At 35.1% G+C, this 11,136-nt stretch overlaps 2 long non-coding RNA genes across 2 annotated transcripts; one reads left to right on the top strand and one right to left on the bottom strand.

Moving 5' to 3' along the window:
- Positions 1–255: 255 nt before the first annotated feature.
- LOC134231893 (uncharacterized) lies at positions 256–8,449 on the top strand. Its single transcript, XR_009984650.1, has 4 exons — positions 256–387; positions 1,808–1,921; positions 3,076–3,207; positions 8,133–8,449. It is a non-coding gene; the product is annotated as an uncharacterized LOC134231893 (long non-coding RNA).
- Positions 8,450–8,496: 47 nt separating this feature from the next.
- Positions 8,497–10,334, bottom strand: LOC134231883 (uncharacterized). Its single transcript, XR_009984647.1, has 3 exons — positions 10,306–10,334; positions 9,202–9,362; positions 8,497–8,666 (listed from the first exon to the last, which is right to left on the bottom strand). It is a non-coding gene; the product is annotated as an uncharacterized LOC134231883 (long non-coding RNA).
- Positions 10,335–11,136: the final 802 nt, after the last annotated feature.

The following is an 11,136-nucleotide window of genomic DNA, read 5'->3' as shown; positions in this document are numbered from 1 at the left end:
ACTAGTATATACTCGCCTATAAGTCGGATTTTTTGGACTTAATTTTTGGTCCAAAAGTCTATGTCCGACTTATAGGCGAGCTATAAAATGAATGGTATTGCATGAGTTCATTTCCTCTGACACTATACGCTTATTAAATATAACCAACTTATAGGCGGACCGACTATATAGGCGAGTATATACGGTAGTCAACATTTTATGTCAGTCATTTTGTATGTAATTTCTAATCACTTTTTATGTAATTTGCAGTCTTTTGCGGCACCAATACTGAATAAAAGAGATGAAGCCTTCTCAATAACTGTTCCAGTATAGAATGGTTTATCGACTTACGATGTCATAAAAATTTGGGTGCGAGTGTCCATCAGGAAAATTTCGATCGAAGTACAGGTAAACAAATCAGAGTGTCATCCGTTTCTTGTTTATTTTGAGGGAAAATTAGGTGTTTTTAGCTCACCTGAGCTGAAAGCTCAAGTGAGCTTTTCTGATCACATTTTGTCCGGCGTCCGTCTGTCTGTCCGTCTGTCTGTCTAGCTGTCCGTCTGTCTGTCTGTAAACTTTTCACATTTTCGACTTCTTCTCAAGAACCGCTGGGCCAACAAACTTGCCACAAAGCATCCTTGGGTGAAGGGGATTCAAGTTTGTTCAAATGAAGGGCCACGCCCTTATTCAAGGGGAGATAATTGGGAATTCATGAAAATTTGGTGGCATATTTTAAAAATCTTCTTCTCAAGAACCACAGAGCCAGGAAAGATGAAACTTATGGGGAAGCATGCTCAGGTAGTGTAGATTCAAGTTTGTTCAAATCATGACCCCTAAGGGTAGGGCGGGGCCAAAATGGCCGACTAAAGTTTTACATAGAAATATATAGGAAAAATCTTTAAAAATCTTCTTCTCAAGAATGACAAAGCCATAATTCATCATATTTATATGGAAGCATGCTCAGGTAGTGTAGATTCAAGTTTGTTCCAATCATGATAGTGCAAAAACGGCTGACAAAGTTTTACATAGAAATATATAGGAAAATTCTTTAAAAATCTTCTTCTCAAGAATGACAAAGCCATAATTCATCATATTTATATGGAAGCATGCTCAGGTAGTGTAGATTCAAGTTTGTTCAAATCATGACCCCCAGGGGTAGGGCGGGGCCAAAATGGCCAACCAAAGTTTTACATAGAAATATATAGGAAAATTCTTTAAAAATCTTCTTCTCAAGAATGACAAAGCCATAATTCATCATATTTATATGGAAGCATGCTCAGGTAGTGTAGATTCAAGTTTGTTCAAATCATGACCCCCAGGGGTAGGGTGGGGCACAAAATGGCCGACCAAAGTTTTACATAGAAATATATAGGAAAATTCTTTAAAAATCTTCTTCTCAAGAATGACAAAGCCATAATTCATCATATTTATATGGAACCAAAATGGCCGACCAAAGTTTTACATAGAAATATATAGGAAAATTCTTCAAAAATCTTCTTCTCAAGAATGACAACACCATAATTCAAATGATTCATGATTCAAAGTTGTTCAAATTATATTACCTCATGGGTAGGGCGGGGCCTAAATGGCCGACCAAAGTTTTTAAAGATATATATAGGAAAAGTCTTTTAAGAAACATTTTCTAAAAAATAACAAATCCATGATTTCATATAACTACACAGGTAGATTTAAACTTTACAATAAAAAGCCATTTTCTACTTTTTTCTAACCTTAGTGCTCAGGTGAGCGATGTGGCCCATGGGCCTCTTGTTATTTTCAGCCGAATGAAATAGTTTTGTAATCATCTTTTGCCTTAATTTGTTTACAGAATTTTCTAGAATCCGAGTACGATAATGTTTTTATCAGCTGATTGTAGAGGAGGAGTTTTGTCAGTGTTAGATGGGTACTAACGTCATCTTGTGGCTGCATCCCTTTTGTTTGGGTAAATATTTTTTTAATATACTTATTTTTCAGTAAAGTTTTACCTTTCGTATGTCTGTGGATTATCTTTTTGTGCATTAAGATCTATTTAGATCTATTTGAGTATTTCACGAGAGTTTCTGTTCATATTTTTTGCCCAAAGGGACTTGTTTCAGTACTAAATTACTAATTAATAAATTTCAGTACTAAATCAGGTAGCTGGCTGAGTGGAAAAACTTACTCATGGAACGGTTTGTGCTGATCCCGCACAGAGATTTTGATTGGATAAAAATCTGTTTCTAAAATTACATCTGATAAACATCTTAATGTTTTCAGGTAAAGTTAGACGTAAACAAGTTCTATTTGCTCACTTCAATATTTAAACAATGGAATTGAATTTTTTAAACCACTGATTTTTTAATTTTGCTCTTTGCCCGAGACTAGTACATACCATTCTATGGTTGAGTTTGACTTTCCACCCAACAAGCAGAGTTTGGACACTGATTACAGAGATACAAGAAAATAGAGACAAGCATGCCATATTATATGGGTGTGTAGATAAATTATCGTAGAAGAAATAGGTGTAAAAAGTTTACCCGTGCATTTCCTCTTAAAGTGTAAATGAGCATGATTTTAAGGGAGGGGGTACTCCCTGTAATTTGGAGTTAGATACCTTGTGTTATTATTATACTTTAGGTCAAAAATTTATTACAGAAGCTGCATTTAACAAACTTCAGATCTCTTAACATGACCATATTTCTCACTTTAAAGACTGAGAGTATGTTTCCTATTTATAGAGCATGGTTTAGGGATTTTGAAATTTTCTGTCTTTTCAAATTCATCTGCATAGCACAGTGGTTAGAGCGTCTGCTCTAGAGTCGCAAAGTAAGGAGTTGATCCTTACGTCTTGGGTTTGAATCTCGCCTTGGGATTTGGAGACTTGTCCTTGGAATGATACAGTATAAACCTTGGCCCAATATCACAGTAGATATTGGCTCAAAAAAAGATACCTTCTTGCTTAATGGCCCCGAGTGCCGAACATAGGACAAAATTTGCAGCTCTCCACCGGTGTTTCCATATGAGTGAAAAATTCTTGAGAGGGAGGTTAAACAAATCTGTCTGTTGAATTAAGTCATTGATATTAAACAATTGTATACATTAAAACTTATTTTATAGCAGGGGTACAAGAGAACCATGCAGTAACACAGATAAAAGATGCAGTTCCTAAGAGATCCAAAGTCGCAGCTGCTAAGGCTATACTGACTGAATTATCAACATCCAAAACAAATTGATACAAATCAAATACAGGTATGAAATTGATGCAACAAAATAAGTTCTAGGACAAATATCAAATTTATTTTTTGTAAGACATAGCATATCAAAAAATGACAAAAAATTCTGTGATGTCCAGAGATGTTTTACCCCCACCCCACCTCAAGGTTTTAGACATAGACCCCTTTATTCAACTTTACTGTCATCTTACCTCACTATAAAAATAGGGTAAAATACCCTTTTTTACAGATTAAATGTATAATAATTTATATATATACATGTATGGATTTTTTTTACAAGATGACTATTATACTAGTCAACATTGGCCATCTTTAAAAATGTTTGATGTAGTTCTACCCACTTTTATCAAGATTGGTAGGTAGGTATCAATAGGTTTTTTTTTCTTTTGCCTTACAGTATTGAACAAATTGATAACTGTCATATTTGAAACCATGAATATCATCAGAAATCTGTTGATATTTTCATTACTATCTAGAAAGACCTTATATTCATAAATAGAAAAGCATCCTAAAAAAAAAGATACCTTATCTTTAAAACATCTATGGAATTTAACGGGGGAAAATTGAAAATTTTGAAGTGCCCAAAAACAGGTAACAGGTCGGTCAGAGTAAAACAAACATATCTGTTTTTTATACCCCCTTGTCCATCTGTCTAGCTGTCCATCTGTCTGTGCAAATGTGTCCGGTCCATATCTTTCTTACGTAGGGACTTTAGAATCTACTGCTCTATACAAAGATTGCCCATGACCCAAGGGTGTGTCATGACCTTCACCCAAGGTTTCATTTCAGGAAGTTCAAGGTCATTTGAAGAAAAAGTTCATAATTTGTGTCTGGTCCATTTCTATCTTATTGATAAACTTGGTAGGTTCTCATTTCACACAAAGATTGCCCATGACCCAAGGGTGTGTCATGACTTTGATCCAAGGTCATTTGGGGAACTTTAACTAAAGTCACTGGAAGAAAAAGTTCATAATTCATGTGTGATACATATCTTTATTATCAAAAAACTTAATTCTGAAAAACCCAGCGGGGGGTATTTTGTCCTGTTTGGACAGTTCTAGTTATTGTTGGCCTGAAAATGCAACAAATATTTTTATGCCTCCTTAGAAATTATTTTTATGCCCCGCCATGAACACAGCTGGGGCATATAGTCCGCCATGAATACAGCTGGGGCATTTAGTGTTTGTCATGTCCGTCTTTCCATCACACTTTGCGTTTAGCTCTGATCAATGCTCATTTTCAAAGAAACTATCCAAGATTATTATTTTCATCAAACTTCATATTAGGCAGATAGATGTTGATGAGATCTGAGCAACTGCATCAACATTCTTTGACCTTGACATTTCCTTTGACCTTGACCTCACTTTTCTTAAATTAGTGTTAAACTAAGTTTTTAAGGATACCATTTAAGATATTTTGATCAAACTTCATATGTTGATACAGTGTACACATGTACTGATGAGAGCCATTCAATTGCATCAATATTTTTTACCTTGACTTTTCCTTTGACCTCACTCTTTCTAAATTAGTGTCAAACTTTATATGCTAATACATACTGATGAGAGCTATTCATTTGCATCAACATTTTGACACCTTTCATTTGACCTTGGACTCACTTTTAACAAATTATTTTTCAAATTTCATATGCTGATACATAATGATGAGAGCTTTTCAACTGCATTAACATCTTCGACATAGGTCCTTCCTTTGACCTAGAACTCGCTTTTCTCCAATAAGACAATAAGCGTTACAACTTCATATGCTGAATTGCTGATGCATACTGATGTAACAAGTGTTGGCAAATCGAACGATTTTTAGTAACCGGTTACTCGCTTCATCTTCGGATTGAGTACCCGGTTACTCGGATGATTTTTAGTAAAAGTATCAATAACTATTATTTATCTTATTTTATACTTATCGGTAGTAGTAATGCACAAATATACTGTATAGAGACATTATATTTACAATACACACATACAAAATCGTCAAAGATTTACGATTTAAAAATAAAGAAAGTTAAATTCGACACACAAAGACAAATAAATACGTCATCGTCAATCACCATTTTACACTTTCTTTTTCGACCCCCCCCCCCCCCCCCCCCCCCCCCCGAAATATGTAGCAATCAAGGAATATAATTATTTACATACTCCATAATTAATAGTTAATATGTGGTGCGTCCAGTGAATCGCTGGTTTCAGAATAATTTAAGCTCAGGTGATTTAACAGATTTTGAATCAGCTGTTCTTTTGTTACAACTCCAAGCTTATTAGCTCACCTGAGCCGAAGGCTCAAGTGAGCTTTTCTGATCAAAATTTGTCCGTTGTCTGTCGTCGTTGTCGTTGGCGTTGTTGTCGTTGTCGTTGGCGTTGTTGTCGTCGTAAACTTTTCACATTTTCATCTTCTTCTCAAGAACCACTGGGCCAATTTCAATCAAACTTGATACAAAGTATCCTTGGGTGAAGGGGAATCAAGTTTGTTCAAATGAAGGGCCAGGCCCTTTTCCAAGGGGAGATAATTATGAATTGGAGAAAAATTAATGGCATTTTTAAATAATCTTCTTCTCAAGACCCACTGGGCCAGGAAAGATGAAACTTATGTGGAATCATCCTCAGGTAGTGAAGATTCAAGTTTGTTCAAATCATGACCCCCGGGGGTAGGGTGGGGCTAAAATGGCCGATTAAAGTTTTACAAAGGAATATATAGGAAAAATCTTTAAAACTCTTCTTCTCAAGTACCACTGGGCCAGGAAAGATGAAACTTTTGTGGAATCATCCTCAGGTAGTGTAGATTCAAGTTTGTTCAAATCATGACCCCCCAGGGGAAGGGTGGGGCCATAATGGCCGATCAAAAAATTACATAGGAATATATAGGAAATTTTTTAAAAATCTTCTTCTCAAGTACCACTGGGCCAGGAAAGATGAAACTCATGTGAGATCATTTTCAGGTAGTGTAGATTCAGATTTTTTAAAATCACGACCCCCGGGGGTAGGGTGGGGCCAAAATGGCCAATCAAAGTTTTATATAGGAATATATATGGAAAATCTTTAAAACTCTTCTTCTCAAGAACGACTGGGTCAGGAAAGATTAAATTCATGTGGAATCATCCTCAGGTAGTGTAGATTCAAGTTTGTTCAAATCATGACCCCCGGGGTTAGGGTGGGGCCAAAATGGCCGATTAAAGTTTTACATAGGAATATATCGGAAAATTTTTAAAAAATCTTCTCAAGTACCACTGGGCCAGGAAAGATGAAACTTATGTGGAATCATCCTCAGGTAGTGTAGATTCAAGTTTGTTCAAATCATGACCCCCAGAGGTAGGGTGGGGCTAAAATGGCTGATTAAAGTTTTACATAGGAATATATAGGAAAAATCTTTAAAAATCTTCTTCTCAAGTACCACTGGGCCAGGAAAGATGAAACTTATGTGGAATCATCCTCAGGTAGTGTAGATTCAAGTTTGTTCAAATCATGACCCCCGGGGGAAGGGTAGGGCCAAAATGGTGGATCAAAGTTTTACATAGGAACATGTAGGGAAACCTTTTAAAATCTTCTTTTCAAGTACTTCAAAGCCAGGCTTCATTATATTTATAGGGAATCATCCTTAGGTAGTGTAGATTCAAATTTGTTCAAATCATGACCCCCTTGGTGGAAGGAATGTAAAATTCAAGCCCCCCCCCTCCCAGTTTACTTTCAGTTCTGATCTGATCTGTGCTTTTCCTAGCCAATTGCTCAGGTGAGCGATGTGGCCCCTGGGCCTCTTGTTATGTCTGCGGCGGCATCTCGTTATATCATCAAATGCGGTAATTATAACTCAGGCCTTCAAAATATGTATACCCCAAGCAATCAAAGCTATCAATTATATAAAGTGTGAAAACTAATCAAAACAATTTGATTCACTACAACCATGCACTAGATCAAGTCTAACGGTACTTAAAATTAGGGAAATGTGGAAGTTCGTATACATTTATAAATTATAAAACATTCAAATTCTATGCTTTACTATGTAGAATTTATTTTATCCGAGTAACCGAATAGCAGTTTTACTAACCGATACTCGTAACGTTCGACGGTTAACCGGTTCACCGGGTACTCATTGCCAACACTAGATGTAACCAATTCAACTGCATCACTTTTCAAGATATTCTGAAATTTCACACAAATTTTCATGTTGCATTACTGATATACCCTTGGCGGGGCATTAATGTTCTATGGACATATTTCTACTGGTTTTTTTTGTGAATAATGATGCATTTACGAAGAAGAATTTCTATTCTTTTTCTGAGGTTGACTCATTTAGTAAAGTTTCCTATTTTTCTTTTTTTATATGCCCAGATCCGAGGTGCTTTTGTCCTGTCTGTTGGCAACTTTAACCTCTGCCTTAACTTTTGAACCATGAGGGAGACTTCATATCTAATATGCATACTCCACTAATTAACATCTTTCAAAAGACACCAAGGCCAATGACTTGTGACCTTGACTGTGACCTATGTGCTAAAATAGCTTTTTGAACATTAGCTATAACTTTTGATTCATTAAAGATAGGGACATCATATTTTGAATGCTTTCTCGACTAATTAAGCTCTATCAAATGAAACCAAGGTCAATGATCGTGTGACCTTTACTGTGACTTTATCGATTTAAAAACCATTTTGAACTTTTGCCATACATTTTGAACCATTAAAGATCAAGACTTCATATATGATATGCATACTCCATTAATTAAGCTCTTTCAAATGACACCAATTTCAATGACCTTGTGACCTTGACCTATATGCTAAAAATAAATTTTTCGAATTTGTAAAAATGTCGTCTCCAGGTGCAAAGTGTTTCACAAACAAATCTTGTTTTGAAGGAGTTTTAATATTTTAATTTCTGTAGAATTTTATGTTACATATAAAAACCGAAAAATATATTTAAAATCAAATCATTTTTATTTCAGTACTGTGTGACAGTGGGAAGATAGAATTTAAAAAATGGACATAACACAATATTACTGCATCAGAGATCAATCCAGGTTTACTTATAATTTGAAGAAAAACAGTCAAGCATCATTTGGAGCTACATATGTCACTGCCTTAACAATATGCCGGCTTATATAACCAAGCAAGCACAGTGACCAGTTGTACCTATGATGTTGGAAGAGATCCTAAAAACCTTCCAGTACACTCATCACTACCTGCAAAGAAATAAAAATTCAAATGACTTGTATCAACATTTGTGTACATTTGTACTACATCTGGCTTGTATTTTCAGTAATCATTAGCCTTTACACTGTTGCTTCCTTTAAGTACTAACTTGCAGATGTAAAATGTTTGAAACAGTTTGCTTCTCCCAAAGGAAATTCTCTGCCAATTAGCAGTGCATGAGCAGTTGATTGATGTCACAGTTCCACTGGCAAAATATTTGTAGCTGAATGGTGCCATATAAAACACTTTTAACAAGAACTTGGAAACATCCTAGAAGTGAGCATCTTCTACAAGAAATTAAGTGAATGCTTTCTTGAATGTTAATAATGATATAAAATGCTTGTGTACATCCTATATATATATATATACAACTAATCACTCATGTAACTACCAAATATACAAAAATTAAACTTCCTTGAATTTGTTCTTGATGTTTATTTATAGTGTATTTAAATAAGTATCCAATATTTGTCTTGTTATACTGAAGGATTGTTAAGAAAATGTCGTTCGTTGAAACAAATGTGCAAACAAGTTACATTCTGCACAGATAGCAATTTTTATGGAGAACCTATCAACATATATTTTCAATCGTTGGGATGTAATGTTAGGCAAACAGTAGGAGAATTATACTTGTTAACAAATGTATTTTATCGATCAAATTTCAAATACATGATTTAATAAGAAAGCAATGACAAATTTAACTAGAATTATGGTCCATTGATTTATCACCATGGTGTGTGAGCTTTTGTGAACTTGATACTGAACTAGTAAGTTTGAAATATTGAAGTAAAGAAAAGTGCAGCCCAAATATTTATCCTGTACCTGATTAAAATGATTCCCAGCATCAATACTTGGAAGTTGCCACACTTTTCATGAGTATAAGAATTATTGGATATGCCTCAGTAACAGATCTATACTGGTACATGTAAATGAATGGCACATTCAGTTGAAGCATTGTCCCTTTTTCGGTACCCCCTGGATCCCTGTAAAATATTTATGATGATAAAAGTAGATAAATGTTCCATCATAGAATGATGAATGTCCTATGGACCCAGTGAGGGCCTGTTGGAAGACACTTTGATTGTTCTAGCTGTGTCTGTCTCTTAATTGTAAGAGTACTAGTATTTTGGAAGGGGGTCATAAGGCTTTACAGTTAATATAAATTGATTGTACATGTGTGTTGTTTAACGTCCTACAGTTAATATTGAAAATGAGTATATACATCCCTGTGTAAATTAAAAAAGGAATGTTGGACATTTTTATTTCTGAACTATTAACAAATTAAAGAAAAACATTCTATCAGGATTATGTTTAATCGACCCTGTATTCCCGTGATTGACGAATTTGGTCACATGCATTTCCTATTTGTTTAATTAAATTTGCATTCTATATCCCGACTTCAGCTGCCCCTTGATCTAAATCCAGGCACGTAGCAACAAGAGGGGGGGGGGGGGGGGCAACAATACCTCTTCTATAGAGAATGTGCATTGAATGGTTTGTTGCCCCCCCCCCCCCCCCACTTCTTACCACAGTATAGAATAACAGAATGGTGATATTATGGAAATGTAGTATTTTATGCTATAAAAATTGGAAGTGAAAGGAATTTGGTCTTGAACAAAATTGGCCACTAACCCCCCCCCCTCCCCCTCCTGAAATAGGATTATCGAGTTTGGTCAACTTTTACTGGTAAGTATAAAAATCAAATCTCTCTAGTTGCGCCCCCCCCCCACCCACCCTGACGCCTTTCAAAAACGATGCTTTGTGCCTGAAATCAATATATGAACCAATCTTTGGAGAACAATTTAGTTTGAAAACAATTTCAACATACTTTTATGCTATAAAATGCTCGTTACCCATTTGGAATAGCTTGTATGTACTGTATGTACGTAATTTACTAAAACAATAAAGCGATTTAACGTTGTTTACCTGTATCAATCAATCCATTTTCTCCTTTTTCTTTTTCAATAATCAAAAAACGAACGACTTAATAAACATTACTTCCTGTTTCGCTTTCGTTTACAACGGGAGAATTAATTATGTTATTTTAAGGGTGATTTGAAAAGAGATATCTCTTTCATTAAAAGAGATATCTCTTTAGCTTAGAAAGATATCTCTTTTTGAAAATCTATAGAGATATCTCTCTAACTAAGAGAGATATCTCTTTTAAACTTGTTAAAGAGATATCTCTCTATCTTTAAGAGATATCTCTCTCGCTGAAAGAGATATCTCTCTAGCTTATAAAGATATCTCTCTTACAAAAAGAGATATCTTTCTAACAAAAAGAGATATCTCTCTATCAAAAAGAGATATCTCTTTTGTTTAAAGAGATATCTCTATTAGTCAAAGAGATATCTCTATAGGCTAAAGAGATATCTCTTAAATTGAAAGAAAAATTTATTTTACGAATAAATAGTAAAAGGGCTTGCCATAGTTTGGAATAAAACTCTAAGCAATACTTTAGAAACACCAAATTCACATCTTCTCCAAAGTAATGAAGCTTACTCGAAAGGCTAGGCGATCAGAGCCTAAATAATCAAAGCTTCTCCCGGAGACTTCTGAGATTAGACGGACTTGATTTAAATACAGTTCTGTCCTATTTTGGGGTTCAGACTGCGACAACAATACTGTAAACTAACGATTTCGATAGATCTGGGTTGTAGAATGATAAAAATATGTTCACAGTTACCCGTGGTCACAAATTTGGCGTCCCAATTTTAGTTTTAGTTTTTCTAGAATTATAGGTTCATGTCATTTAAG

This window comes from Saccostrea cucullata, unplaced genomic scaffold (assembly GCF_032062105.1).
Source record: "Saccostrea cucullata isolate Sc308-1 unplaced genomic scaffold, CSIRO_AGI_Scuc_v1 ctg838, whole genome shotgun sequence".
NCBI classification, from domain to species: Eukaryota; Metazoa; Mollusca; class Bivalvia; order Ostreida; family Ostreidae; genus Saccostrea; species Saccostrea cuccullata.
Note: the sequence above shows the minus strand (reverse complement) of the source record. Positions and strands in the feature narration are given on the sequence as shown.